Here is a 26,008-nt window from a genome sequence, read left to right as displayed (position 1 = left end):
TGTCACACATACAGACCACTCTGGCTCTGTGTCTGTGGTGGGAACATGGTCCCCTTCGTCCCCTGGTCAGGGGCACGGCCATCCCCGCTCCTGTTTGAGCCACTTTGCAAATTAAATACAGTGATAGTCAAGCTTGATGCATTTTACAATCTGAATCTCAATTACTCAGTTTACATCTTGATTGCCTGATAGCATCTGCCTGACCTAATAACACCTAATCACACAGATGCTAACCAGGTACGGGGCTAAGAAGCATTCAGCATGGCATGTACTGGAGTGGACTTGAGAGACAAAGGATCCTTAGGAAGAGCACGCTGAGTCTGAACAATGCTGGAGCCTCTGCTGGTCGCCAGTCACCCAGTGACTGCCCTTATCTGGTCCCTACTACGGTCAAGAAAATTAGAGAAGGTTGGCAGACCAGCTGTGATATTAAAGGGCATTTGACAAGTTGGTGCAGAATAAAAAAGAGGTCCATCTTCCCTGGGATCCTCCACTCCAGACACTCTCTAAGTATTTCTTCGGCATTGCAAATGGAGTCCAAAGTCTTAATCGAGAGGAGCAAGCATTCAAAAACCTAATAGTGGGGCTTCCCTGGCGGCGCAGTGGTTGAGAATCTGCCTGCTAATGCAGGGGACACGGGTTCGAGCCCTGGTCTGGGAGGATCCCACATGCCACAGAGCAACTAGGCCCGTGAGCCACAACTACTGAGCCTGCGTGTTTGGAGCCTGTGCTCCGCAACAAGAGAGGCCGCTATAGTGAGAGGCCCGCGCACCGCGATGAAGAGTGGCCCCCGCTTGCCACAACTAGAGAAAGCCCTTGCACAGAAACAAAAGCCCAACACAGCAAAAATAAATTAATTAATTAATAAACTCCTACCCCCAACATCTTCAAAAAAAACACCTAATAGTGCTCTGCTGCTTTTATATCAGCCCTCACAGAGTATGAAGCCAACTTTTTTCTGCCTGCTGGGTTACATATTCCAGTTAGTCAAGCTGGACCATGATGCTGAAGGAAGCTGAGTTGATGCAGAAGAGTTGGTGTCACAGCCAGAGATCTGAAGATGCTACACTGCTGCCTTTGAAGATGGGAGGGGGCCATGCCTCAAGGAATGCGTGCAGCCTCTAGAGGCTGGAAAAGGCAAGAAAATGGGTTTTCGCTTAGAGAGCCTCCTGGCAAGTCTGGTTTCTTCTGAAGAGACTCTCCTTGGCCTGCAGATGGCTGCCTTCTTGCTGTGTTCTCAAATGGTCTTCCCTCTGGGTGTGACAGTGCCCTAATTTCTTCTTTTTATGAAAACGCCACATGACCCGATTAATTACCTCTTTAAAGGTCTATCTCCAAATAAAGTCATTCTGAATTTGGTGGGAGACACAATTCAGCCCATAACATTCCACCCCCTGGATCCCCCAAAATTGATGTCCCTCTTCCATGAAAGATAAATTCACCCCATCTCAACAGGCCAAAAGTCTTAATCTATTCCAGCATCAACTTGAAGTCCAAAATCTCATCTAAATATCATCTACATCAGGTATGGGTTAAGACTTATTCATCTGGAGGCAAAAATTCATCTCCAGCTGTGAACCTGTGAAACCAGACAAGTTATCTGCTTCCAAAATACCACAGTGACAGGCATAGGGTAGACATTCCCACTCTAAAAGGGAGAAATCAGAAAGAAGAGCGAGGTCACGGGGCCCAGGCAAGTCCTTTGAAAGACAGCGTGGTATACGTCAGACTACGTCGAATCTCATTTTGACATGACATTATTTCGACAGAAAAGCTACTTTTCCAAAGTGGGAAGTGACTGACAGAAGAGGTGATACTTTTGAGTTTTCCATGTAATTTCTGATCGAGAAAAGGATAACTGCTGTCCTATGTCCGCTCCTAGCATTATTCAAGAATGAATTTTCCATTAGTATTCTTAGGGCAAACCATTAATTTTCACATTCCTGGAGAATTCATCTTTTTTTAAAAAAATAAGATGATTTTGTTACAAGGCATCCGGATTTTACTTTACTTTGTGTGGGCATGCGCGCACGTGTGTGTGTGTCAATTATTTCTCAGATTTTTACTTCCTATGAGATTTTAGGAGTAAAACAGATCAAATAAGATTTCTTTGTTGTCTGTGGCTCCATCACAGTTTCCCTCTCACCTTTAGCAACTTGTTATTTGTCTTGGTCAAGGGTGCTATTTACAAACAGCTCCTGAACGCCAAAAGAGGAGGACTGTTAGTCAATTGCAGCGCTTGGGAAAAACCTGTAAAACATTGCTGACTTTCTTTTTTTTTTTTGCAGTATGCGGGCCTCTCACTGTCGTGGCCTCTCCCGTTGCGGAGCACAGGCTCCGGACGCGCAGGCTCAGCAGCCATGGCTCACGGGCCCAGCCGCTCCGCGGTATGTGGGATCTTCCCGAACCGGGGCACGAACCCGTGTCCCCTGCATCGGCAGGCGGACTCTCAACCACTGCGCCACCAGGGAAGCCCTGCTGACTTTCTTAAACCTGGGAAAGAACTGACCTTGAAAGTAGCTCCCGGGAGGGGTTTGGACAAATGTATAATGACAGGTATCCCCCATCACAGTATCATATAGAATAGTCTCACTGCCCTAAAAATCTTCTGAGGATTTGTCCAAACCCATAGAAGGTACACCACCAAGAATAAACCCAAATGTCAACTGTGGGCTTTGGGTGATGATGATGTGTCCATGTATGTGCGTCACTTGTAACAACTGTGCCTCATTTATGGAGGATGCTGATTAGTGGGGAGGCTGTATGTATCTCAGGGTACATGGGAATTCTGTACCTTGCGCTCAATTCTGCTGTGAACCTAAAACTGCTCTAAAAAGTCTATTAAAAAAAATCCTCAGTGCTTTACCTAATTCCTGGCAACCACTTATCTTTTTACTGTCTCCATAACTTTGCCTTTTTCAGAATGTCATACAGTTGGAATCCTACAGTATATGAACTTTTCACATTGGCTTCTTTTATTTAGTAAAATGCATTTAAGATTCCTCCACGTCTTACAGATGGCCAACAGGCACACGAGAAGATGCTCAAGATTGCTAATTATTAGAGAAATGCAAATCAAAACTACAATGAGGTACCATCTCACATCGGTCAAAATGGCCATCATTAAAGTCTACAAATAACAAATGCTGGAGAGGGTGTGGAGAAAAGGGAACCCTCCTACACTGCTGGTGGGAATGTAAACTGGTGCAGCCACTGTGGAAAACAGTATGGAGTTTCCTCAAAAAACTAAAAATAGAGTTGCCATATGATCCTGCAATCCCACTCCTGGGCATACACCCAGACAAAACTATAATTCGAAAAGATACATGCACCCCTATGTTCACAGCAGCACTATTTACAATAGCCAAGACATGGAAACAATCTAAGTGTCCATCGACAGATGAATGGATAAAGAAAATGTGGTAAATATATATACAATGGAATACTACTCAGCCATTAAAAAAAGAATGAAATAATGCCATTTGCAGCAACATGGAATGCAATTAGAGATTATCATACTAAGCAAAGTTAAGTCAGAGACAGAAAGACAAATATTGATACCATATGATATCACTTATATGCGGAATCTAAAATATGACACAGATGAACCTATCTACAAAACAGAGTCTCAGAGAGAGCAGACTTGTTGCCAAGGGGTGGGGAGGAGAGGGAAGGCATGGATTGGGAGTTTGCGATTAGCAGATGCAAACTGTTATCTATAGAATGGATAAACAACAAGGTCCTCCTCTATAGCACAGGGAACTATATTCAATATCCTGTGATAAACCATAACAGAAAAGAATATGAAAAAGAATGTGTGTGTGTATATATTTACATAAAAAAACGGAATCGCTTTGCTGTAGAGCAGAAGTTAACACAACATTGTAAATCAACTATACTTGAATAAAATAAGTTAAAAAAAGATTCTTCCATGTCTTTTCATGGCTTGATAGTTCATTTTTTTTTAGTGCTGAATAATATACCATTGTATGGATGTACCCCCGTTTATCCATTTACCTACTGAAGGACATTGGTTACTCCCAAGTTTTGGGAGTTATGAATAAAGCTGTTATAAAAATTACTGTGCAGGTTTTTTGTGTGGTTATATGTTTTTAACTTCTTTGGGTAAGTACCAAGGAGCACTATTGCTAGATTGTACGCTAAGAGTAAGTTTAGTTTGGTCAGAAACTGCTGAACTGTTTTCCAAAGTGTCTCTTCATTTTGTGCTCCCACCAGCAGTGATGAGAGTTCCGGCTGTTCCACATTCTCACCAGCATTTGGTGTTTTCAGTATTTTGAATTTTGGCCATTCCAAGAGGCGTGTGTATCTCGTTGTTTTTGTTTTGTTTTTTAACATCTTTATTGGAGTATAACTGCTTTACAATGGTGTGTTCGTTTCTGCTTTATAACAAAGTGAATCAGTTATACATATACATATGTTCCCATATCTCTTCCCTCTTGCTTCTTATCTCGTTGTTTTAATTTGCATTTCCCTGATGACATATGTTGGGGAGCATCTTCTCACCTGCTTATCTGTCATCTGTGTATCTTTTTTTGGTGAGATGCCTGGTCAGAACTCTTACCCATTTTTAATAGGGTTGTTTGTTTTCTTATTGTTGAGTTTTAAAAGTTCTTCATGTATTTTGGATACCAGTCCTTTATTAGATATATTTTGCAGATGTTTTCTCCCAGTCTGTGGCTTGTATTCTCATTCTTTTGACCTTCCCACCCTTTCCGATGCTTGTGTGCAGGGCCTCCACTCTCAGGACACTAGTAAGGCACCCCAGAGTGCAGAATTTAAGGAGGCACTCCGTCTCAGGATCCTGCAAGAGTGACACTGCACTTATACAACCCTGAGATCCAGGGTCTCCTTAAATTTTCACTGCAAGCCTTCTATGTGTTAATATCCTTAGGGAGGAAAGCTAGACCACCCATAGTAGAGTGAAGTCTGAAAGAAAACCCAAATCTCTTACCTTCAAACACATGTAACTGGAAGGCATTTTGAGACATTAACCTACACCTGCCCTTTCACGGAGGGATGGGTATGATCGGTTAAAAAGCAGACACAGGGCTTCCCTGGTGGCGCAGTGGTTGAGAGTCCGCCTGCCGATGCAGAGGACGCGGGTTCGTGCCCCGGTCCGGGAAGATCCCACATGCTGCGGAGCGGCTGGGCCCGTGAGCCATGGCCGCTGAGCCTGCGCCTCCGGAGCCTATGCTCTGCAACGGGAGAGGCCACAGCAGTGAGAGGCCCGCGTACCACAAAAAAAAAAAAAAAAAAAAGCAGACACAGCTGCTGAAAGTCCTTCTGGTTTTTGCTTCCAAAAGCCTACGCCTCGGAGGTGGGAAATAAAGAACTCAGCACGCAGGGGTCAAAATGTCTTGTCCAGAGCAGGAGGAATTGCCCCCAGGACCAGGGTTGCTGGGTGGTAGGGGGGCTGTAAAGCCTTCTTAGGGGGAGCATGAAGGGTCGGTAAGACCCCAGCACAGAACGGCCACCTGATGCCCTGCAGCAGAGAGGGTCACGGGCAGCCCTGAGGAGTGTGGGACACAAGACCACCAAAAGCCACCGGTCTCAAGGGCTCATCCCAGCTACCGTGTCTCATTGGTCACCCAGTGGACAGATGCCTTGAGGACCAGAGAGGCACCTCTCCCAACACCCTGGCTCTACATAAATTCTGGGGGAGCCCTGAGGCAACCCCAGGGTCCAGGCTGGGACAAAAGTTCCCTGCTGGCTATGGGACACACACTTCAGAGGAAGTGGAGTTCTAGGAAAATTACAAGAACCACCTTTTCCCCCTACAGCCGAGTTTGTGGATTGAGAGTCACCCCAGCCCCCTTCATCCTGACTCCTGGCACTAGACGGGCCCCGGTTAATGATGGCTCCCCCACTGCAAGCCCAGCCTCCCCTTCCGCTGTTTCCCTTCACTTTTGTGTTCTGTACCCTCGGCCTCCTTTGATTCTGGGGCTTCTGCACGAGCCCCAGCTGGTTAAGGGCACCTGGCCTCAGCTCTCTGTAGCTCACAAGCCATTTATTACCAGGCTGCCTCTCTGAAGGCGTCTTACTTCCTTGGAATCTTTGTGCCAGACGTCCCTCGAGGTAATGACTCCATGGAACCGACAGAACCGAGCAGGACCAGAGGCTGCCGTGCAATCCCTTTTTGAACACAACCGGCACTTGCTTTATGGAGAGGTGATGAAGTCAAACACCTGCTTGGTTTTTCAAGCCGGGAGTTAATTAGAAACCAGGTGAGGCAGATGTTGATGTGAGGCAAGAAAAAGCAGAGGCCCAGATAAAGCCATTACGTTTATATATATATATATTTCTTTTTAATCTTATTTTTTTTATTTTTGGCTGCAGTGGGTCTTCGTTGCTGCGCGTGGGCTTTCTCTAGCGGCAGTGAGCGGGGGCTACTCTTCGTTGTGGGTGCACAGGCTTCTCATTGCAGTGGCTTCTCTCGTTGCGGAGCACGGGCTCTAGGCGCATGGGCTCAGTAGTTGTGGCTCGCGGGCTCTAGAGCGCAGGCTCAGTAGTCGTGGCGCACGGGCTTAGTTGCTCTGCGGCCTGTGGGATCTTCCCTGACCAGGGATCGAACCCGTGTCCCCTACACTGGCAGGCAGATTCTCAACCACTGCGCCACCAGGGAAGCCCACATTTATTTTTTTAACCACATTTAACGTCACGGCTGGGTTGAGTCTTCCGAACTGTCAAATACAAGAGACTTCAAAAAAATTGGTACCAAACTTCCTCCATATAATATTCAAAATTAAATAATTCCAATCCAACCTTAGAGTTGGCTGGCTGAGTTTAGTCTTAGGTGCCTAGAAATTTTCCAGTCATGCTTTTGCCTCCGGTGTTTTATTTATTCACCGTCCCAACTCCTCCTGTTACAAGGTGCTGCTACCCATCTTTAAGGTACCATTCAGATGCTACCACCCTCTCAAAAAAAGCTCCTTGAGCTGGCTTGTCATCTCGGCCCCTGGGGCCAAGCTCTCCCCTCTGTTACTGTGACACTTCTAGCCTTCCACATTAGTCCGTGTAATCTTGTATTCAAATAATTTTTTCCTTTCTAGACTGCCAGCTTTTTTGAGGGCAGGGAGTGTGTTAGGTTCATTTTTATACCCTCAGGACACCGAGCAAAGGGATTACCACCGAGTAGCTATTTACTTAATTGAATAGAATGCCAAACCAAAAACCAACCAAACTAAAATACCAAGCGTCAGCTCTTTTCTGAGTCAATACCATGGGAGCCGAAATGATGGTGGCCTAGGTTGGAATAACATCAGCTGCAAAGGTTCCAGGTCTCAATAATTCTTTTGAAGGGTAGATTCGTTTTATGGAACGAATCTATTTTTTTTTCCTAATTATGTGCTCATTACAAACATATCCAAACTCCACAGGAAAATATAAAGTTAAAATCACCTGTAAGTTAATTAAGTTATTTCAGTAAGATAATTAAGATTTTTATTTACATTCTTTGACTTAATTCCATGAAAAACATGTATATATTTGCTCCAGTATTATGACTCCTTTAAAAAACAATATTTAGGGAATTCCCTGGCGGTCCAGCGGTTGGGACTCTGCGCTTCCACTGCTGAGGGTGCGGGTTCAACCCCTGGTCGGGGAACTAAGATCCCACAAGCCACAGGGCATGGCCAAAAAAAAAAAAAAAAAAATCAATATTTGGTGGAGGAATTTTAGACTGTTAGAAGGCTAGAGTGGAACGAGATAATGGGAATATTTGTTTAGCTTCTTTAAGATCGCGGCAACCACATCTGCAAAAATCCATGGAATCATAAGGACAGAACCAATCCCAAAGCTCTGTGTTGGAGCAGGTTTCAGTGCCCCTGCAACAGCTTGGCCAAATGACCATCTGGCCCCAGCACGCTCCTAACAAGGCCTGTGGACAGAAGGATGCTGAGATGCTCTTCACAGGGGTGGTGACCGCCAGCAGTAGTGGCTTGTTCACAGGTCGTGGAGAACTTGCCAATGGTTCCCCAGTCCCGGCCTCTGAGCCAGCTCATTCCTGTTGATTCTGTGAACTTGCCCATAACTTTACAATAAATCTTCCTTTAGCTTAGGACTCCAGAGCTGCTTTCTGTTGTCTGGAAAAGACCCAGAGTTTTCTTAAACTAGGACTGGGTGCTCGACAGCTGTATTAGGGACTCATCTCCACTCGTCCACCTATCTATACGGACATCAGTCTGGCTGCTGGTTCCTGGGTTCTGTCCCCAGGTTGCCAGGGCGTAGTTGTGATCTGCTCTCCTCGTGGCTGTGTGACCAGGAGACGGTCCCTGGGCAGCTAAGGCCCACTGTGCATGGAAACAGCCAAAAACTAAATACGCTATGCTTTACATAAATATCTGCTATGATCTAATAATCTGTTCATTATTTTTTCCCCTATGCTCCTGAGCAAAGCGTTGGGTAGATTTCCCACCTGCTTTTTATTATGGGATATTCCAGACATATAATACAATTTAGAGAATCATACAACGGACACCCTGGACTATTTCCCACCCAGCCTATGAAATAAATCAAAAACATATGGTCGAAATTCCCTGGGTACTTCTCCCTAATTGTGTGCCCACTCTTCTGAATTTGGTTTTTTATTCCTACATGTCTTTATAGTTTAAAAAAACATATGTATGTGTCTCTAAACAATACAATTATTTTCCTATTGAAAAATATTTATGTATCCTCTTGAACTATTTTTCTGAGATTTATCCAGTTTACTGCCATATATATATATACACATATACATATATATACACATATATATGTATATTTACCTTCTCTTTACCCTTCCTCCTGTAGATGTAGAGCTGGTGATTTACAATATTTTGTTATTTTTGTACCATACTGTACAAATATTGTAATATTTGTACCATTATGTCGTAAATATATCTCTTGAGAGAGATTTTCTCTAGGGTACATACCAGGAAGAAACTTGGTGTAGATTATATACATTCTTCATGTTCACTCTTGCTTTTTATTTTTTTATTTTTATTAGAAATAATTTTTTTTGGCCGCGTGGCACGGCACGTGGGATCTTAGTTCCCTGACGAGGGATTGAACGCATGCCCCCTGCAGTGGAAGCATGGAGTCTTAACCACTGGACCGCCAGGGAATTCCCTCTTCCCTTTCTTTTTAAATAGGACGACAATAACGTACTATCAAATATATTGTCAATCTAACATACTATCAAAAATACTAAGATATTGGAAGCCTCCATGTGTTGTAACTTCACATACACCAAACACAAGCTCATGAAAGAGACTGTTACTCTTTACTCAAGACATTTAAGAATTCTCCTGTGACGCTGTTTCAGAAACATCCTCGAATCATCAGCATCTTCAAGCTGTCAGAAACGCACCTTCAAAGTATCGTAAGTACTTAGCTTTGCTGTTGAGGACGGCAGCCTATGGTCAGTCAAGACCAGCAGCGACCCCTGCAGTGCAGTCACACAGCAGCAGCCCCGTCAAGGCAGAGCAGCCAAAGCTGGGTGTTTTGTTCATCCTTGAAATTCGAACAAGAGCCAGGGGTTTGTAAATTGCGGGTCAACACAGCCCGGGACGGCAGTTCAAGGGCAGGTCTGCGTGCCATAGACAAGGGCTGTGTGATGGCCACACTGTGGGGTGTGGGCGTAGCTCAGAACCACTTAGGAAGTGTGGCTCAGGACACTAGGGGAGAGGAACTCTGAAACAGTGTGGCAGCCGCTTATCCACTGCTCTGTCCACTGGAAGCCTCTAGGAACCAACACTCCTGAGGGGACAGACGCTCACGCACCCAGGAGGCGCTGCGGGGCTCCCAAGTGACTTCTGACTTATGACTGTTGACACATCCGGCGTAATTTACTTTTTTCTAATTCTTCTAAGAGGGGTGATGTGTGCATGAATTCTCAGTTAACCCCAAGAAGGCACTTTACTGACAAGAAAACTTCCTTCCTGTGAACACATCATGTAAGAATTTAAAATAAACCCTGAGAGGGCGCAGAAGGCCACATGAAGAGGGTCGGCAGGCTGTGTTGATGGAGAGCGTCTTGTGCAGGGGCGGGGCCGAGTTCATACACTTTGCATCTTTGTGTGAACACCTGGGCTGCAGAACAAGCTACCACAACCAAATTAGAGAATCCCCCCTTCAAGGGAAGTAGTTAGAATGCTCCCGATGCTGATTCTGGAGAAGAAGCTTAAACAATCAGAAAAAGAGTGTTTTTTTCCGACAGGAAGCGTAGCCTATCCTAGTCTCATCGTGCTATTTGTGACTTGTATGACTTCAAGCAAGTTTCTGTCTCTCTGCATTTGTCTTCCCCTTTGTAAGATGATGCTCTTACCCCCAACAAGATGAGAATCAGGTAAAATGCCTCAGGTGGGAACAAAACCCATAGGACAACTCAGCACATTCGTAGAATATTAGACCTTGTCTAGTTAGATTTTTTTGAGATTAGGTTAACAACTTAATGGCTTGATCTTGGGGAAAAAAAAAAAAGAAAAACACAGTAATGTAGTTTTCCTTCTAGAGGAGAAGAATCAGTAAGACCAAATGATGACTCAAAGGCAGTTGTCTTTAAAAGAAGGAAGAACTGACGTTGAAGGCTGCTACCCACCAATATGGCTGATCCTTTGTTACGCGAATTAACGGGATTTCTCCGAGGTGGTTATTCATACTTTGCAGACAGAAAAGATTTGTGTGGCTCAAGTGAACTGTGCGTGGAGGAACATATGTTAGCAGCAGTGGAGGAAAAAAACAAGCAAACAGAGAAAAACAGGACTCATTAAATAAGCCTAAAAATAATCTGGGTATTTTCCAAGAAAAAAGATGCAGCGTCTGACACCAGTTTTTCGTTAACGTGTCAACAGCCCACTGATGATCCCAGGAAAGTAGTTGTTCCCGGTGAATTGTCCCTAAGTAGGAGAGGTGGCCGTGGTGATAGGCGGAGCTGGGGCTGGAAGCAAAGCAGGGATATAGTCCACCTCTTGCTGGCAGCCAAAGAAGCCACAGCCCACAGGAGATGCGGGGCTGACCTGATCTGTAGCCAGCACCCCCGTGGAGAAAAAGCTCCCCCTGTGCCGTACGGCTGGACCACGCTGGGAAAGCTCCGAGCCGTCTCTGAGCAAGACCGCTTGCCAGGGAGGCTGGCTCTGGCTGTTTCTCCTTTTAACCAGCAGTCAACTAGCTGTTGTGAAGAGGCACCTGAGATGGGAAAAGTCGAATGAGAAAAGGCTCTGGTCCAAGAAGAGGATCACCTGGGGGTGGAAGGAGACGCCAACCTTGAGACGGCGGCCGGGGACGGAGCTGTCCTATGATGGCACGGTTAGTCTCACTGGCCACTAACTAGTCCCCACTTTACCAGGGATGGTGAAGGACCAACAGCCAGTCTCAGAGTGGCCCTCTACACCTACACAGGGAAGCCCCATCCCCTGGAAAGTCTCCGCTCCATGCCCTGTGGAAGGAGTACGGCCGCTTACAGAGGCTTCCTGCTCTGGAGCCAGCGAGCAATGTGGGAGAAGTCGACAGCAACTACATTTCTGGTGTGTTTAGAGGATTTACCATAACATGACATTGTTCGTGAACCACAGGGTATTAGAAATGGAAGGGATTTCGCAGACCATGGTTCCAATGGTTTCAAGCATAAGGTCCCTTCTAAAGTAATAATAATAATAAAAATGCAGCTTCCTTTATGGCAGGACTTTTGATATCTGTTGACTCGGAAGATATAAAATGATCTAAGGAACCCAGCAGTACACTTACATTCATTTTTGTCTTCTTGATCCCAGAGGCGTCTATGTACACTTGCAAATTAGCTTTATACAAAAGCACAGCACCCTGCATTCAGTCTACCCGGGGTTCCTGGTGCAGACCTGGATTCAGAGACCTCCTGCAGCAATTCTGGGTACCACCTCGAGGAAGCTGAAGGATGGCAGAAGGCAAGTAACTTAACCTCCTTAACTTCCTTTAACCAGCCAGTGAGTGGTGCGCATCCGGCATCACCACACAGCCCAGGTAGCAAGCCAGGGACCTCTTCTTTCACCTCCATCTGGGGGACACTGAGGGTCCTTCCTTTCCCTGAACAGGTGAGTCCAGACTTCGGTGCAGAAAGAGAATATCCTGCCACTTTGGTCTGTGCTTTTTCTCCGCGCTTCCCTGTACCTAGCCCGTCTCAGCCGGCCAGAGGCATCCATGTTGCCTCCAGGGGAACTAGGATTGTTAAAGCAGAAAGGGAAAGACAGGTGTTCTGCTTTTCACTTCCAAAGTAAGCTCTGAGAGCCCTCCTCAGGAAGAAGTTTGGGGTGCCAAACTCTTGATTTGTATAAAGGGGTCTCTCATCTATGGGAGGCCCCCAAAGGCACCTAGAAAGAGAAGAGAGAAAGGCCAGGACCGGCCTGTCCCTGGGACCCCTGTGTTGGCAGAGGGGCGGTGATCAGGACAGGACCACCGAGGGGCCTGGGGGGCCCATGTGTAAGGAGAGCACTGAGTACTGAGAAGCAGACCTGAGGCCTCTGTCCTCGTCCCACTGGGAGCCCAGGCCTGCAGCAACCTGCATGTCACTGTGGGTCCCTATCAGGACTCCTGCCTGTGCCCTGAGATACCAGTGCGGCTCAACTCAACTATCCCACATGACACTCTCATGGCAAAGGCCCAGGGATCTGATGCATCCCCTCCAGCAGGGCGGGGTCCCAGAAACACCGAGAGGGGATGGTGTGGATACCCCAGCATCTTACTTCCACACTTGAAAGAGGCACATCTGACCTGGAATCTGGCATCCTATTTCCTTGTAAGGATGTTTTGGGTCAACTTTTTTTTTTCGTTTAAGAGGCAAAAGAACACAACGGAGAAAGCGTGGAGGCCCAGAGCTTCCATCCTGGCTCTGCTGTGTGCCTCGGCCACACTGAACTTTTTTTTTTTTTTTTAGTTTGGCTGCGCCGCACAGCTTGTGGGATCTTAATTCCCTGACCAGGTACTGAACCCGCACCCTCAGCAGTGAACGTGTGGAGAGCTAACCACTGGACTGCCCGGGAATTCCCCACACTGAACTTCTTTGAGCCTTAGTTTCCTCACTGATACATGGGGATAAACATCCCCCCAGCATTTCTGAAACGATCAAGTGGACTGGGGACATGAATGCTTTTAGTAAATTCCGAAGTGTGAGCTATTGCTCCTCTGGAAATCTAAGCACAGCCTGCAGAATACCTGGAGTACAAGTGAAGTAGATGTATCTGGAGTTGTGGCTTCAAGTAATGCTTACTGTGCTTAATATTAAAAAAAACAAAAACCTCTAACCCTGCCTTCAAATTCCTCTCACCACTTATTTCAGTCAAAGATAGAGGGACAGGGGATGCTTTCTATGAGAGAGAAAATGAGTTAGAATGAATGAACAAAGGAATTACGAGGTAGGAACGGATGTCTGAAGATAGGAGAATTTTAAATGCATGAGGATGCTGCGCTGAACCCGAGTCTGTCCTTAACCACGCAGCCAAGGAGGAGTAAAAACCATCAGATAGCGGAGAAAAGCTATTTCCTGACAACCTCCAGGGGCCATGATGCCTTTTTTTTTTTTTTTTTTTTTTTTTTTTTTGCGGTACGCGGGCCTCTCACTGCCGCGGCCTCTCCCGTTGGCGGAGCGCAGGCTCCGGACGCGCAGGCTCCGGACGCGCAGGCTCAGCGGCCATGGCTCACGGGCCCAGCCGCTCCGCGGCATGTGGGATCCTCCCGGACCGGGGCATGAACCCGTGTCCCCTACATCGGCAGGCGGACTCTCAACCACTGCGCCACCAGGGAAGCCCAAGGGGCCATGATGCTTTTTAACCTCTGCCAGGCAGGAGAGAAATGAAAGTGGACAAGTAACCGCAGGATCTGAGGCCACACAGATGAATTTTGGATCCCGGATTTACTTCTTACTTGCTATGCAATTTTGGGCGGGTTACTTAACCTCCTGGTTTCTTCAGTGGCAAGATGGAAAAAGTAATGGCTGTATTCCTTTCCTATCACTGCTGCAATGAATTACCACAAACTCATGGCTTAAAGCAACACAAACTTATGATTTTATAGTGCTGGAGTTTGGAACTCCACAGCATCAGGAGGGCTGGAGGGGGAGGCTCTGGGGGAGAATGTTTCTATAAGCAGCTCTTTTGTCCCTTTCCTGTTTGCCCATTTCTGTTCCCCTCAAACCTTACAGAAATGAGATCACTCGGTAACATTTAACCTGCCTCCTGAGTTCTGCTCTACTGAACATACACAATGCCTTACCTAACCTGTTGATTCCTTTCCTGGATTAAAAGGTGTGAGAATGAAGAATTAAGTAGTTAAAGAATGACTGACTCTGTACCCCCAGCTTCCCCCTTAGCAAATGTGCAAGTGAACCAGGCAGGCAAGACAGCATCCAAAGGAAGATCAGGAGAAGTCAGCAGTCTGCTAGCAATGGAAAAATGACGAGGGGACTTCCCTGGTGGCGCAGTGGGTAAGAATCCGCCTGCCAATGCAGGGGACACGGGTTCGAGCCCTGGTCCGGGAAGATCCCATATGCTGCAGAGCAACTAAGCCCGTGCGCCTCAACTACTGAGCCTGCGCTCTAGAGCCCGTGAGCCATAACTACTGAGCCCACGTGCCGCAACTACTGAAGCCCGCATGCTTAGAGTCCGTGCTCCACAACGAGAAGCCACCGCAATGAGAAGCCCGTGCACCACAACGAAGAGTAGCCCCTGCTCGCCGCAACTAGAGAAAGCCTGCGCGCAGCAACAAAGACCCAACACAGACAAATATAAATAAAATTAAACCAAAAAAAAAAACGATGAAGAATCTGACCTCCTACCTTAATGATTAACTGAGATTGTTTTCCCTTTCCAAGAATTGTCATGCTGAGCAGAATCTTCGGAGTTGGTCTCGGACATGAGTCCACCTTCTCCCCAGATCGCTGGCTTTTCTGATTAAAACAACTTTCCTTTTCACCAACACTTGCCTCTCGATTATTTGTTTTTGAGTGGTGAACAGCTGAACTGAGTTTGGTAACATTTCCTGGCCTTTCCCAGCTTCCAGAGGCCACCTCCACTCCCTGCTTGTGGCCTTCCTCTACCTTCCAAGCCACCATGACACCTTCAATCTCTCAGACACTCCTACCCTCCTCTTATAAAGATACCTGTGATTACATTGGGCCCACCAAATAGTCCACGCTAACTCCCCCACCTCAAGATTCTTACTCATATCTGCAAAATCTCTTCTACCCTTAAGCTACCAGACTCATTAGGTTCTAGGTATTTGAGTGTGGCCATCTTTGGTGGGGGGGGATTGCTTTTCCTAACACAACAGTTATCAAGGAATAAATACGTAGTATAATAGAAGGCACTTACAGTCTGCCACGCATAACAGTAAGCACTCAATAAATGTTTGCTACGATGATGACTATTATTTGCTCAAGCAGAAAGTCTCAGCCTGGAAAGCCTCCGCCACTCACTGGCTCTGCCCCAACCCTTTCACCTGGCCAAATCCTGAGACCCTTCTGGAAGCCTTCCATGACCTAGGCTAGATTTGTGATCGGGGGGACCTGTTCTCAGTTCCCTGTGGTGTTATAATCATCTGCCTGTCTCACTAGATCGTAAATTCCTCAAGAGCTGGGATGCCTTCTTCTCATCTCTGCGTCCCGACTCCCAGCACATGGCACACAGCAGCCTTCACATGTCTCATCAACAACCAAGGGTCCCTCCTGACTCCACAGCAAACAAGGGTGCAACCTGCCGGGTGCTCCAGACCACGGGGTGCTGCTCCCTGCGGGAGGCGAGCTGTGGAGGGAATGTCTGTGTCCCAAGGTCATCGTGCTCTGCGCGGGGGCGGTTATTCAGGGAGAGTAGCTGGTTTCCCCATCGAGGAGGCTCTCGCGTGAAATGCAGGGACGACAGATGCATGCGTTCATCCTGGAAGGGAGGGAGACCTGGGCTCCAGCACGTGTGGCAGCCAGGTGGCGTTTGCTGGGAGTCACGTCTCAGGGCTGCAGGTGGGCGGGAGGGACCAGCATGGGAAACAGGCTCCACGACGCTTGGGCAGGTTAGAGGTGATCAGACACAAGGAAGAAAGACCCACAGAAATCACCTGGTTCCGTGGTTTGTAAAACTCAAAACACAGTCCCAGGCTCTAGCCCAGACCTGCTGAATCAGAACGTCCAGGGGTGAGGCAAGAAAGCAGTATTTCTGAAAACTACCCAAAGCAATTGTGTTATGCAGCCAGGTTTGGAAACCACGGATGGATCTACCCTGAATTTTACAGACAGACTGTGCTACAAATAAATGGTTCCCTGAACAGGTGTGTTAAAATGGAAGGAACAGGCAGGGCAGCTCATCATTAAGCAAACTTACTGTGAACGAGGCAGGCCCCACATCCAGAACATATGAAACCCTTCTTACAGAGCTGTGTCCCCTAACCCATCCAGGCCCGCAGAAGAGTGGACCTGCGGGTGGTCTCTCTACTCTAGCGAGCCCCCAGATCTTCAAGACGTGCAGGTCTCTGATCCAGCCTCTCAGGGCACTCTTTGGAGGGCTCCGGGATGGGTCAAACTCCCCGGTACCAGGCTCTATCTGGAGCCTGGTACATCAGGAGCTGCTTGGCCCATTGGTCCAGTCCCTGGATGGGTGGGGTGTCCACAAAACAGGCTGTTCTCGAGTGAGAGACATCTTTGTGCTGTGTGTTATTTTGCTGAGAGTCTCTGCCTCTTGCCCCGAGCTGGGGATGAAGAATGTCACCTGCCAGTATCAGTAAACAAAGGATGTTGTGACCATCAAACCAGCAGCCACTGCAGTCACCCCCAGCTGTGCACCCTGAAGGGTTTCAGGATGGAGAAAAGCAGGATACTGACCCTAGAGAGTTTCGGCGCATATCAAAGGAATCATTTCAATGAGCCCAGACTCATGCATCTGCCCATATACGAAGAAAAGTGCTCAATTCATTAACCTGAGATACCTGGTTTTCTTTAATTTCAGTAAGCTTTTGATGTTCCGACTCCCTGGTCTTTGCTGCAGAAACTCCTGTATAGCCTTGGTCCTCCCTGACCTTTTCAGAGCAGTTCCTCAGAGCGATCTGAGAGGCTGTGTCCTCGGCTTCAGTCCTCAGTAAATCCATCGAATAAAACATAATTCTCAACTCTCACGTTGTGCATTTTTTTTCAGTCGACACTACCAAACACTCCTTTTGGGAAATGCACCTTCCTTGCACGGTGGGAGTGTGGGAGGAGGGCAACGAAGCCCTGTTCTGTCGAGGAAGGCCGCGGAGCACCAGTAGCCTGTGGGTCCACCACGTCTCCAGCTGCTTCCACTCTCACGGGCACCACCCAGATCAGGTAAGTTCATTTACCTCCTGACCTTCATCTTGGATCAACATAGGAATCCTTCCACGAGCAGTGCATTTTAAATGCATAACGCCCTTCCCTAGCATCCCCTATCTCCTTTCCTCGTTTTATTTTTCTCCCAAGCACTGATTATACTGTTAAATGCTCATTTATTTGCTTATTTAAATTACTTTCTATTTTCTGACTTATTAGTACGGTGTGATGCCTCTACTAAAACATATACGAGGGCAGGGATTTTTTTTGTTTCCCCGTCCACTGCCTGCCTTTTCCACTGCTGTATCCTTCCCACGTAGAAGGTGCAGTGAGGAAAAACAGCAGGATAGAGGGAGGACTGTTTTAAGAAAAAAAAAAAAAAGAAAGAAAGGAAGAAAGAAAGAGAGCAAACCCCACCACGGGGCCTGTTTCACAGCGAACACCTAACAACTAGCGGGAGCCCGAGCTAGCCTGGGGCCCTGGGTCAATCTGTGGGTGGTTTAGGTGAGTTGCCATGGTTACCGTGAAGCTGGGCCAGGGCCCAGAGCGCCTGCCTCGGGCCACCAGACCTTGGGGGTGGGTAGAGGGGGACCAGGAGTTTCGGGAAAAACATAAAACAGAGACTCACCCTTGGATAGAGACACGTTCTCACGGAAGGCTAAGAAACCGTAACCCCCGACGTCAGCGACTGGTGAGAGCATCGGATCAAGTGCGTAACGTTAGGGGGACAAAGGAGTCATAAACAAGAAGCAGAGCTGCAATTGCTTGAACACAGAAAGAATGAGTCATCCAGGGAAGCAGGGTGGTGGCGGTTTGCTCTTGCTTCGCAGAGACTGGCGGCCTGAGCAGCCTCAGGGACTGCTAGGCAGGGGGTCCCTTTTCAGGGACTCCAAAACATGAGAACTTGCAGCAGAAAGAGTATGCATTCTACAGAATCATTTTTGTTTGGCCCACACTTCATATCTGTTCTCTGAAGCCTCCCTACTTGGTTTCCCTCGGACCCCCCGCCGGTGGGCAGTGTCACCCACCCCCTGGCTTCACCGGGGGACTAGCAGCTCTGGCTCCGTCTCCAGCCGGATTTCTGCTGACCTGGATGCACCTCCCAGCTCCCCCTGCCCTCCATCTCCCGCTAGCCGATCTGACTCACCCTGAACAGCAGGCACAGGGCGCCAAGGCTGGGACCTGCTAAATCCTGGATCTGCTCAACACCTGCCCTGGATCCCCATTCCTCCTACAAAAGACTCTTCCAGGGCTTCCCTGGTGGCGCAGTGGTTGAGAGTCCGCCTGCCGGTGCAGGGGACACAGGTTCATGCCCCGGTCCGGGAAGATCCCACATGCCGCGGAGCGGCTGGGCCCGTGAGCCATGGCCACTGAGCCTGCGCGTCTGGAGCCTGTGGTTTGCAACGGGAGAGGCCACAGCAGTGAGAGGCCCGCGTGCCGCAAAAAAAAAAAAAAAACAACTCTTCCATATGCCACTCATGCGCCTTCATAACCGGGCTCCGATCTGCCCTTTCCTAACTCTGGGCCTTCACTCAGGCTGGTCACTCTGGCTTAGAGAGCCCTTTCTCGCTTGTCTGGATTCAAAAATGGGACTCGGCTTTCCAGGGCCTGCTGAAGACCCGAACTTGCTGAACGTGGTTTGCAGCAGTTAACGCACAGGAGAAGCAGAGAAAGGCTGACCACCCTGGGAAGGCTGGTCACGGTGAGGATGGGCAGAAGTCCGTGGTGACAAATCCCATGACAAAGAAAACACGCCTGGGTCCAGGCCAACGATCAGCTTATTTCAGACGCTATTTACTAAAACAGATTCTAGCACAAGGAGAGGGTTTGGAGAGAAACTGGGCAGTTCAGAGGACTTTGACCCATTAGAGTATGTAATGGGCGGGGGATGTCAGGGCTGGTCCCCCTCCACCCCGCCCCGTGCAGGACACACTGTGCTTTCTCTAACCTCCTCTTAGCAGTTCTGAGGACATGGAGACATGGCAGAGTGGTGGCAGTGGTCACACTCGCTGCAATGTGGACAGACGGACGGAGCACAGAAAGGTCTGTGGGAAACAGCCAGAAGAAGACACGATTCTACAAGACCGGCTGAGTGGAGCTGAAACACCAAGCCCCGCTTGCAAGGGAGATGAGGCAAAGCCACTCAGAGACAGGGACAAGGTAGTGGGGTCACCCGGGCACCCAAAGGTCTAAGTCAGCAGAAGACTCCGGTGACCCTGTCCCTGTTAGTTAAAATTCAGCTGAAGAAGAGAATACGGGATGCCGATGAAGGCTGATTTACGTATCTACGCCTCACCTTGCTCCAGAAAGAATTTGGTGACTGCTTTCCTGTGGTACTTCCCTCGAGGTTCAACGCTTTGGAAATCTTAAGTTCCATCATCCCTTCCTGGCCACACAGCCCTTAAAACTTCAGACGCCTGACTGTGTCTCTACCTCCCTGCAACACTGGCTTCCCCCATGTACACCATCAAACATACACTTACACACTTAAGTAATCTGTCTCCTTAACCAAGATGCGACCCTCCCTTGTCCGTGTGGTCCCACAGCTGTCAGGGGCTAAATAAGCACCTACAGACCAGTTGGAGACCCTGGGTTGTAAGTGAAGTCAACCGGGGCACCGAGAAAACAGATTTTTCCCAAGATTGAGGAACAGAGACTAAAAGCAAAGAGGGATTACTCACACTGGTTTAGCAGGCCACCAGTTTTGGGCTCTAGACTTTGCTGGAAATTCTGAAGGGGATCAGAATAGACCACCCCAAAATATGCCACCTTGGCATAAGGATTATTTTGAGCTGAAGGCAATTAGAAAACAGCAGACACAGGAGGAATTCTCTGGCCTCCCCCTTTCTACCTAAAAGCAGGATATAAATCTCCCTTTGTGAAGGTGTTTTCCCCTCCCATCACCCAGGAGGAGGAAAACAACCAGTATCACTGGAGAAAGACACCACCGAGATGGGCCTGCACAAATAAACCTACACAAATAAAATAACCCTTATCTGCCATTAGTTTTCGCCACATACTTACCTTCCCAAAATTTACCACCCCTGGAAGCTCAAAGCCCTTTATCTTTGTCTTGTCACTTTCCCACAACTCATGTCCCTTTGTTAAAATGGTACATAAGCTCTGAAGCCTAACCGGTTCTTTGGGTTTGCTCTTCTATCCTGTGAAGGTCCTGTGCACATGCATAATAAACCTTTTCCCCTGTTAATCTGGCTCTTTTCTCTTGTTATTCTTGCCTGTCCTCAGTTTAATTCCCAGGCCCCAGGCACAGAACATAAGAAGGTAGAGGAGAAATCTTCTTCCCCTCCTACAGTTTCCATAAAGGGTATGCATAGCAGGTACTACAGAGCAACAGGACAGATGCCTGCCCAAATTAGGCTGGAAAAACATGCCGGAGGAGGATTCCAATTCTTGGATGTGCCTGGACCCTCATACAGGTAAGGAAAGATGGGAAGGTGGAGGCCACTGGGATAGTGGGTCCCACAGATAAAAAGGGGGGTCCCCTCCAGGATGTGAGGGTCCTGACACCACCCACTGTCTACCATCCCTGTCTTTGCCTCTCCGACAGCGTCCGGAACCTGAGCCACAGAGTCCGAGGGGCCATCATGGAAGATAACCTACTTGTAACAGACTGTCCTCAGCAATCCCCCACCTTGCTCTGCTTTCTACCCCCTCTCAATATTCCCTTGCTCTTTCCTTCCTGTTTTCTAATTCCGTTTCGCCTACTTGGACCTTTATACTCGTGTATTGTTTTGGCGAACATCTCTCAATTTTACATATTTGTGTGATACAACACCGGAAGGAGTAATTACACTTGAATTCGGGTGGTGGGGCTATGGGGGCACATGTATTTTTCACGGTAACCCCTTTTAAGCTGCAGTTGCAAAGGTGTTCTAATAAGAATTTTGGAAACAATTTTAAATGTTTTCCTTCTTCCTATTGCTATCGTCCTGCCCCTCTTCCTTTGGTGGCGACCTTGGGGAGGGCGTGGCAGAGGAGGCCCCAGAGCTGCAAGTTACACACAGCACCCGGAGGAAGCACAGGGACGAATGAGAAAAGCAGCTCGCGCCAGTTACCGGGTGGAGGGAGGGCTACCGCTCCGCGTCGTGCACGGGTTTGATGGGGCAGAGGGGGTGACTTGGGCCCCAGAGGGATGTTTTTTTTAATTTTTTAAAAAATTATTTATTTATTTTTGTGTGTGTGTTTGTTTTTCTTAACATCTTTATTGGAGTATAATTGCTTTACAATGGTGTGTTAGTTTCTGCTTTATAACAAAGTGAATCAGCTATACATATACATATATCCCCATATCTCCTCCCTCTTGCATCTCCCTCCCACCATCCCTACCCCACCCCTCTAGGTGGTCACAAAGCACCATTTCTTCTATCTTCTGTCTCCTCTATCTACTGCCTCAGCCTCACAGCAGATGTCCCACTAGAGAGTCAACCCAGCTGCCCAGGGAGAAATGGTTTGAGAACTCTAAGAAGTGAGAGGAACAAATCTTCTTTGGGAAGGGAGCACAAATGCAGTCCCTGGGGGTGGGTCTCTTCCACGCATCTCAATCGCTCGCCTCCCACTGGTATATGCATTTCCTTGGTTAGTTAAAAAAGTCACCACCCACCACAAGTACCCTGCCAGATATACCCCTGGATAAAAAGGACACTATGGACACCATTGTCTTTTTTTGTTTTGCTGAAGAGAAACCTTCCAGGTACGCCGGGAAGATTAAATGAGCTCATCCACGAGGGGCATCCAGGTGAAGCCTGGTCCTCCCTCCACGCCGTTGCCCGCTGCTCCCTCTGCTGTCTGGTCCTCCTAGGCTGAGCCACTGGTGACTCACTTGCAGATACCTGGGAACCTCAGGGCTCCAGGGACAGAGTAGCTTCTCCACACCCAGGGCCCATTCCAGAAGCACCATATTCTCAACACACCCCGCACTCCCCAATCTGCACAGGACCTGACTTTTTTTAAAATTAATTAATTAATTTACATTTTATTTTTGGCTGCGTTGGGTCTTTGTTCCTGCGTGCGGTCTTTCTCTAGTTGCGGAGAGCGGGGGCTACTCTTCGTTCTGGTGCGCGGGCTTCTCATTGCGGTGGCTTCTCTTGTTGCGGAGCACGGGCTCTACGTGTGCAGGCTTCAGTAGTTGTGGCACACGAGCTCTGGAGCGCAGGCTCAGTAGCTGCCGCGCACAGGCTTAGTTGCTCCGCAGCACGTGGGATCTTCCCGGACCAGGGTTCGAACCTGTGTCCCTGCATTGGCAGGCATATTCTTAACCACTGAGTCACCAGGGAAGTCCCAGGACCTGCCATTTTGTTTGCCAAGTTCCACCAGAAAAACTGATTGCACACCAGCTGCCATTTGACCTAACAAAAGCTCCTTGACAATTAAAGTGATTTGGAATGCCCCAGCTAGCTTGTTGAATGGGAGCTCTTTTTAAGTACCCACTGTTTTCTCTGCAGTAATTTTTCTTCTTCCAGCAGTACTTCTTGCCTCTACTTCCTTCCCTAAATGGAAATTTCATTTGCTTGTTTTCACTTCTGATCATTTTTTAAAAGATATTTGGTTTATTCTTCATGTGGTTTCAACCAGCTACTTAAAACCTTTCAGTAGTATTACGTTAATTTCTATAGTATAATTGATCTCCCTGTTTTTCTTTTCTGACACTCATTCAGCTTCTCCGATTTTCAGTTAAAATTCCTTTGCTGACTACTGTTGAAAGGATATTTTGGTAGTATTTTTGGTGCATGAAGGAAGTTAAATTTCAGTTTCTGGCTTAAGAAAACTGATGAACAATTTCTCTACCTGAATAATAGTCCTCTGGAAGCCTGAATATCTCTAGAGTGAAAAAAAAAACGAACAGGAATAATCTGCAAGATTAGATAATATTGATAGTAAATTCTCATAAAGGTGTTCTGAGAACAAATCAGGTAATATCTTAAAGACAGTTTCAAAATTCCATGAAGAAAAAAGGTCAATCTACTAACGTGCATTGCATTATTAGGCATTCTCCCTTCCTCAACTAGAACAAAAAATCAGACAAGGTAAGAAAAATGTGACAGTGATATGTGGCTATAAATAAATGAGAAGGATTCGTCTAGTAGACTTCAGTCTTTTCTCAGCCATTTGGCTGCTTTCCTCAGCAAGGAGTAGTTACGTGGTGAGTCAGTGTGTGCGTGTGCGTGTGTGCGAGAGATGACATTGTTCAGTCACTCGTAAGCTCAACCCCACCCTCCTGAGACAGCTGCCAGGCTCTAGCTTCCCTGGGAACCAGGGGGACAAGAGGACAGTGTCCAGTTCCCACCTGATGTTCCACCATTTCGAAGAACGTACTGAGATTTGGAGGGCTTTAGGGACTGTCATTTTGGCTTTAAAAACTGTAAGATGAATACAGGAAAAGCTTTTTCCTCGTTTCTCCACCATCAACTTGCATGCGAAACGGCAAAGGCGATTGCCCGGCCAATCATAGCACCACTGGGAATGACCCTTTTGCACTGCTTTTTTTCTCAGCTGCCCAAACATCTTCTAGAGGCTTCCTCTGAACAATTTTATGTTAAGGAGGCTGAAGGATAGGAGCCACGTGTGGGCGGAGGAGAAAACAGGAAGCCCATTGTCCTAAATAGTCATTTCAGCCTAATAACCCCACGGTGCAGCTACTCATTAACTAGCATCACAATACACCTTACCTTAACGCCTACTAGTCATGCCCAGCTATATCCATGTCTCATCACGACTGATAATGCAGCCAACCCCACACTTCAAAAATAATTCACAGTTTACAGTGTACCGTGTCTTGTTTCTCAGGATTGAAAAAGGCTTTCCATTTATCACGTCGTTTGTTCCCACAGTAGGGAACTGGGCCAGATCTGATGGCGGGTGCCTCCTTCCCCCCCCCAGCATGCAGAAACCAGGAAAAGGATTTCCCCAAAGGATCAAGAAGCCAGCCAGAGGGCCCGGGTCCCCTCCCTGCCTCTTTGAGGCATTTGCCACTGAATTTTCCTATCGCACCATGAGAAGGAAGCACCACAGTGAGGACTCATGAGCAGATGATGAGACTGACACGGTTTAATGGGAAACACCAGCGCAGCCCAGCCGGCCCCGTGCCAGCCTTTTACAATCCTGGGAGGCAATAGAGAGAGAAGAAAACAGGCGCCGGTGGGGAGCTGGGAAGAGAGCGGGAGAACCCGTGTCCAGGATCCACTTTATCACTTGATCAAACTTTACCATTTCTGCATTTTCTAACACCCTAGCTCAAGATACACAGAAATAAGTCCTCCTTGTTTTTAAATTAAGAAGTCTTCTCCAGTCACACCTCTGTCCACCGTCCCATCCCATCCTCTTGTTTTTATTTCTAAGGTAATTAAAAAAATTAAACCTAAGCTCCCCGAATGCCGTTGGGTGCGCGCGCTGCGAGCGCAGCCCATTTCAGCACCAGACTCGGGGACAGACGCCATAAGGGGGGGACAAACCGTCGCCCCTCCGTCCACTGTTGCCGCCCGAGGCAGGTGTCCCGGGTGCTGGGGAATCAAGAGGGCTTCTTCAGGCCCAAAGCATTTCTCCAAATAAAATGACCAACTAGCCACTCCGTCCCTCCCATTACGGCGCTCCTCAACGGGGGACGCCCCTGCCGAGACAAGAGCGAACTGCCGTGACCTACATACGAAAAACGGGTCCCCAGAAGCCTCCCCCGCCTCGAGCCGGAAAGATCGGGCGACCCCGACCCCCAGGAGACCCCTCAGACGTTCCGAGCTGTCTGTCCAAACCTGCGCTCGGGTTTCCCAAGGGCTCGGCGGAGGGTCCTGGCTTCGAGGAGCCCCCGCACGCGCCGGCACCGGGCCGCCGACGATGCCCACCTGTGCGGGCGCCGCGCAGGCCGGGTTCGCCGCGGACGGCCAAGATGATCACAGGTATTCGTTTCGCGAGCTTCCGCTGACAGCTGCAGGAAGACGCAGGCACCAGAACCGTCTCTCCACTTCCAGAGAGCGTCCCGCCCGAGTTTCCCTTTTGTCTCTGGCTCGCCCCGAGCAAGGACGGTGCCTTTCGTTACCCACCGACACGCCCCGGCCGGCACTTACCCGGGTCGAGGGCGCCGCTCACGCGCTGGCTTTGTCTCCGGAGTCGTGCTCGCAGAGGGTGGCCAGACCGAACGGCATCGCCCCTTAATCCGGGCGCAGGGCTGGGCGGGCTCTGGCTCGGCGCTCGGGCTCCCGCGCCTGGGCGCCGACGGGCTGGCGGTGGAAACGCGCGCCTCGCGCAGCGCGCCGCCCCCGGGGTCTCCGCGCCGCGTCACCAGCCCCGCCCCGCCCCGTGCCTCCAGGCCTGGGCAAGGGAAAGACCTCGTGAGGCCGAGCGCTGGGTGCAGGTGGGCGAGCCCGTGCCCCGCTGGCGAGTGCGGTCACCCAGCTGCCGAGTACTTTGTTTGCTCGGCACCCCCGGTGCCGGGCGCCAGGCGTGCGTCCGGGTCCGGCGGGTGCAGAGCGCGTGTCGCCGAACCCCGCCTTCTGGCGTCCACTCTGGTCGCGCCCACTCCGCAGCAGGGTCTCGCCCGGCGCCCGGGAGGGGCCGGGAGGGGCCGGGAGGGGCCGGGAGGGGCCGGGAGGGGCCGGGAGGGGCCAGGAAATCCCGCCCGCCGCCGTCGACGTCACTGGTGCGTCACCGGGGCTCCCGCACCCGGGCTCCGCGCACTCCCAGCGCCCCTAGTCTCCCATCCCG

At 48.8% G+C, this 26,008-nt stretch overlaps 1 protein-coding gene across 4 annotated transcripts in view; it reads right to left on the bottom strand.

Moving 5' to 3' along the window:
* GNG4 (G protein subunit gamma 4) overlaps positions 1–25,675 on the bottom strand; it is a 68,119-nt gene extending 42,444 nt beyond the window's left edge. For 2 of the 4 annotated variants that reach the window (XM_067711033.1, XM_067711032.1), the window contains exon 1: positions 25,372–25,507. The gene's annotated coding sequence lies outside the window, so the exon portion shown is untranslated. Of the gene's footprint in view, positions 1–17,924; positions 18,033–25,371 lie in introns of those variants that run through there. The other 2 variants (XM_067711035.1, XM_067711034.1) reach the window with 2 other exon arrangements.
* Between the last annotated feature and the right edge of the window lie 333 nt (positions 25,676–26,008).

Source organism: Pseudorca crassidens, chromosome 16 (assembly GCF_039906515.1).
Source record: "Pseudorca crassidens isolate mPseCra1 chromosome 16, mPseCra1.hap1, whole genome shotgun sequence".
In the NCBI taxonomy this organism is placed as follows: domain Eukaryota; kingdom Metazoa; phylum Chordata; class Mammalia; order Artiodactyla; family Delphinidae; genus Pseudorca; species Pseudorca crassidens.
The sequence above is the reverse complement of the archived record's forward strand: the minus strand, read 5'-3'. Positions and strand labels throughout refer to the sequence as shown.